Source organism: Sander lucioperca, chromosome 2 (genome assembly GCF_008315115.2).
Source record: "Sander lucioperca isolate FBNREF2018 chromosome 2, SLUC_FBN_1.2, whole genome shotgun sequence".
In the NCBI taxonomy this organism is placed as follows: domain Eukaryota; kingdom Metazoa; phylum Chordata; class Actinopteri; order Perciformes; family Percidae; genus Sander; species Sander lucioperca.
In genome coordinates, this window is record NC_050174.1 from 45313211 (window position 1) to 45318616 (window position 5406).

Here is a 5406-nt window from a genome sequence, read left to right on the forward strand (position 1 = left end):
CCTCTCTCTCCGGGCATCTGGGGGATTTCCTGGGCGGAAGCAGCGGAGGGGGTTTCCAGTGTGATCAGCCCAGTTCTCCCCGCTGGATCTCTGAACTGGATCCCAGTGACTTCTCTCTCGTATACACACAGCACCGACAGATCCCGGCGAGCCCGCAGAAACCAGAACCGGAACCCGGACCATGAGGAGTCCGCCTGAGGCCCGGAGGCTGAACTGCACCGGCAGGTTGACGGTTTGAATCCCAAAGAGATCCGCTGATCCGAGGAACTGCTGAGCTGAGAGCTGTGGCCTGCGGAGGAGATTCATGTGAGTCACACAGACAGTAGAACCTCAGGAGAACCTCAGCAGAACCTCAGTAGAACCGAACAGGAGCTGGTAACGTTATTATAATAGCGGACAACATGATAGCTAAACACAACAGATGCTACAGCTAGCTTCGTGTGTGTTAAACCAAACCCACCAGACTCCATGTAAATAATCAGTACTTTTAGCGTGGATAGAGCCAGCATATCTCCACATGTAAATGGGTGAATTAAGGGTTTATTTCAACCAAACCAGAGTGGTGATTGTTGTCGAAAGACGAAAGATGAACCAAAGCGGCTTGTAATACGTTTATTTTGTTTCTGTCGACTTTGAATGAATTGTGTTTACGATGATAAAATTACTGTTTATTTGAATGGAGTCTGGTGGGTTTGGTGATGTCACACAGAGATTAATCTGAGTCACACAGACAGGAGAATCTCAGGAGAACCGAACAGGAGCTGGTAACGTTATTATAATAGCAGACAACATGATAGCTAAACACAACAGATGCTACAGCTAGCTCAGTGTGTGGAGAACCAAACCCACCAGACTCCATGTAAATAATCAGGACTTTTAGTGTGTATAGAGCCAGCATATTACCACCAGACTCCATGTAAATAATCAGGACTTTTAGCGTGTATAGAGCCAGCATATTTCCACCAGACTCCATGTAAATAATCAGGACTTTTAGCGTGTATAGAGCCAGCATATTTCCACCAGACTCCATGTAAATAATCAGTACTTTTAGCGTGTATAGAGCCAGCATATTTCTACCAGACTCCATGTAAATAATCAGGACTTTTAGCGTGTATAGAGCCAGCATATTTCTACCAGACTCCATGTAAATAATCAGGACTTTTAGCGTGTATAGAGCCAGCATATTTCCACCAGACTCCATGTAAATAATCAGGACTTTTAGCGTGTATAGAGCCAGTATATTTCCACATGTAAATGGGTGAATTAAGGGTTTATTTCAACCAAACCAGAGTGGTGATTGTTGGAACAGTGGAAAGATGAACCAAGACGGCTTTTGATAGTTGGATTTAGTTTCTGTCCACTTTGAATGAAGTGTGTTTTACCATGATAAAAGTCCTGATTATTTACATGGAGTCTGGTGGGTTTGGTGATGGTGTCTGTGATGATGTCACACACAGAGTCCCAGAACCAGATCAGGAGCAGACACACATGTTAGCAAAACATTGTGTGTGTGTATTTATGTGTGTGTGTCTGTCTCTGTCTCTTTGTGTGTGTGTGTGTGTGTGTGTGTGTGTGTGTGTATTTATGTGTGCATGTGTCTGTCTCTTTGTGTGTGTGTGTGTGTGTATTTATGTGTGCATGTGTCTGTCTCTTTGTGTGTGTGTGTGTGTGTGTGTGTGTGTGTGTGTGTGTGTGTGTGTGTGCGTGCGACTAAACTTTTCTAAGAAAGAACATCTTATCTTTCAGTTCCCTAAACATATTCCGTAGACATTCATTAAAAAATAGAAAAAATTATCTTTAATTTCATCTCCCAGGTTGACACTAAAGCGTAAATTATACTGGCGTTCCCAACCTGGCGCACGCCATCGTGACGTCAACGTGATGCCAGGACTCTCAGAGTGACTGCAGGTCTCTCTGGTGAACTTACTGGTTAAGATGAGATCTTTATGGTGAATGAAAGGCTTGATCCACCAAGTAGCTCATCCAATCAGATCACAGCATTGAGGTCAACGCTGCTGCCAGTTCTGCTGTTGTTTACCTTCTTCTTCTAGTCCGTAGGAAGAGCAAAGTCGGTAGCCGTTCCTCATTAGCGCCCCCTCTGTTCAGGAGAAGACTGCAGCTAGTGTCACCACCACCAGCGCCAGTAGAAACGGTTACGGCGCTGCCGTGACGTCACATTTCCGCGTTCCAGCTGGGCCGCGGCCGGTATGATTCACGCTTCAGCACGATGACTGAAACATGGCTGAAAACTGAATGGAGTCTGGTGGGTTTGGTGATGTCACACAGACAGTAGAACCTCAGGAGAACCTCAGGAGAACCTCATGAAAACCTCAGTAGAACCTCATGAAAACCTCTGGAGAACCTCAGTAGAACATCAGGAGAACCTCATGAAAACCTCATGAGAACCTCAGGAGAACCTCAGGAGAACCTCATGAGAACCTCATGAGAACCTCAGTAGAACCTCATGAAAACCTCAGTAGAACCTCAGTAGAACCTCTGGAGAACCTCATGAAAACCTCATGAAAACCTCAGGAGAACCTCAGGAAAACCTCAGTAGAACCTCTGGAGAACCTCAGTAGAACCTCAGTAGAACCTCAGGAGAACCTCAGTAGAACCTCAGGAGAACCTCATGAAATGCTCAGTAGAACCTCAGGAGAACCTCAGGAGAACCTCTGGAGAACATCAGGAGAACCTCATGAAAACCTCTGTAGAACCTCATGAAAACCTCAGTAGAACCTCAGGAGAACCTCAGGAGAACCTCTGGAGAACCTCAGGAGAACCTCTGGAGCTGGTCACGTTATAGTTAGAGCAGACAGCATGATAGCTAAACCGTGTTCCGTGTGGAGTTTCCGTGAGATGAAGTCACAGCCTGAAGAGGAAGCAGCTAAGTGGCTCAGTGGTTAGCACGTCTGCCTCACAGCGAGAAGGTTCTGGGTTCGAATCCCGTCGTCCCTGGCATGTTCTCCCCGTGAGACATGCATGCTGGGTAACTAGGGCTACAGTTGAAAATTAGCCCACTAGCTAACACTGGCAAACACTAGCTAACACTGGCTAACACTAGCTAACACTGGCACATTTACAGATTAATATTGTAATCAAATAAATCTTATAGAATCTCAGATATTATTACTGCATTATAATACTCAGATATTATTACTGCATTATAATACTCAGATATTATTACTGCATTATAATACTCAGATATGTTTTGCGTCTCCAGGCAGATTTTTTAAAATCTAAAACCGTCTCTTGTTAGCCTGGGTAAACCCTGACCAACTTCCGGCAAATTTGAGATTTGCTCTGCGAATCCGTCTGGCCAGGAGCCCATTCATACACATTTCCAATGTCCCCAAAATTGAGGCACCAATAACAACCGCTGAGGCGGGCTTTACACCAATCACAACCACTGAGGCGGGCTTTACACCAATCACAACCACTGAGGCGGGCTTTATGCGACGACGGCGAGCAGCTTTTTGTTTACATTCAACATGACGGCCACCGAAGAGCAGCGTCAGCCAGATCGTTGGTCTGATTGGTTGAAGGACTATCCATTGCGCCCAGAGGCATTTGAGCGGTGTTCGTTGGTGACGCCCTTTTGGAAATGAACTGTCAATGAACCTTCCCCAGACCCTTCTCAGTTACAGCTGAGAAGGGTCTAGTGTCAACCAGGCTAGTCTCTTGTGAGTCTTAAGCCCCCGACACACCAACCTGATAATGGTCCGTCTGACAGTCTGGCGAGGTCGGTGACTCGAGTCTGTTCGGTGTGTTCCGTGCCGTTGTCCGTCCGAGGAGCCGTCGGCCTTCATTTGGGCCGATTTGACTTGTATAATCGGCGGCACTGCCGGCAGTCAGACTCAATGAGCCATCTGATTGGTGGAGAGCTAACCAGGAAACAGGGAGAGGAATGAGCGTGACTAGAGTCTCTCAAAATCTGAGTAAAATCTTTTAAACTGACCTTTGTTGATCTGAAATGAAGACAGATTCAGCAACTGCACGGCCTATTTCTCTCTTCAAATGTTTTCAGAAACACGTTTCGGTGAACTATTTTAGTCCAATATGAGATCGTATTCTGAACGAGACGCCATGACAGTCTGGCTGTGAAATTCTGGAGAAACCAGACCCACGTGACGCGTTCGTCCAATCAGCTGTCAGTTTTCATTTTTGGGCGACAATCCAGATTAGCGGCGCCTGCTGCTATGGAGACGTATTACGTCTCGTCTCTTCGGTGTTCTGAGCAACTTTTGGGACCAACTCGGGGAGACTGATCAGTCACACTGGCTTTACTGCCGACGGTCGGCCGTCTGGTCGGTGTGTGACGGCCGTCTGGTCGATGTGTAACGGCCGTCAGGTCGGTGTGTAACGGCCGTCAGGTCGGTGTGTAACGGCCGTCTGGTGGGTGTGTAACGGCCGTCAGGTCGGTGTGTAACGGCCGTCAGGTCGGTGTGTGTAACGGCCGTCAGGTCGGTGTGTGACGGCCGCCTGGTCGGTGTGTGACGGCCGTCAGGTCGGTGTGTGTAACGGCCGTCAGGTCGGTGTGTGACGGCCGCCTGGTCGGTGTGTGACGGCCGCCTGGTCGGTGTGTGACGGCCGTCTGGTCGGTGTGTGACGGCCGCCTGGTCGGTGTATAACGGCCGTCTGGTCGGTGTGTAAGCAGCTTAAAGGTTGCCGAGCCCTGACCGTACGTTCCCCTAACATCTGGACAACATCTGGATGTGAGAGGGGATGTGTGGGTCTGTCTCTTCACGCTGCCGGCTCGTCTAATCCCAACGGAGGATTTCTTGGAAGCGAGAATGCGTCGGACGAAGGGGGCGGAGCCAGAAGTTATCAGCCAGCTGTCTGGATTCACCTGCAGAGATCTGAGGAGCAGATATCACCTCCAGACTGCCTGGATGCAGCACTTTCAAACCAACACGGCGCGGCCTCTCACCAGTCTGTCCAGAGAGTCTCGTAGCTTGCAGCCCTCGGCAACAAGTCAAAAAAGTCTGTCTTTAGTCACCCGGTCGCAGAAGCTGATTTCTCTAATCCTCAACACTTCTCAACAAGCTTCCAGGCCGTTATTCCCCGGAGACGTCCCAGTAAACACCAGAAGACAAGCAAAGATTGACTATTATGAGGCGTCACTAAGTTTAGTTTGGTCGTCCTGCGGGGATCTTGAGACTGTTTATTCTTTGGTTTGGGGTTTGCTGGGATCCTAAAGACAGGCAGGCAGGCAGGCAGGCAGACAGGCCTGAAGCTACAGTCTCAGTTTGACGTCATTAATATAAATATATATTTACAGGTTTGATGTTAAAGTGAAAGCAGCTTCAGGTGAAGTTTCACTCTGACGGCAGAAACAAAACACAAGATAACAGATATTACACAGATAGGAAAGGGGTTTTCAGACAAACAGACAGGCAGGCAGAGAGA

General features: G+C 48.0%; 1 protein-coding gene across 4 annotated transcripts in view; it reads left to right on the forward strand.

Moving 5' to 3' along the window:
- traf3 (TNF receptor-associated factor 3) overlaps positions 1-5406 on the forward strand; it is a 42721-nt gene continuing 37315 nt past the window's right edge. For 2 of the 4 annotated variants that reach the window (XM_035998641.1, XM_035998632.1), the window contains exon 1: positions 1-306. The gene's annotated coding sequence lies outside the window, so the exon portion shown is untranslated. The remainder of the gene's footprint in view (positions 307-5406) is intronic. The other 2 variants (XM_035998627.1, XM_035998625.1) reach the window with 1 other exon arrangement.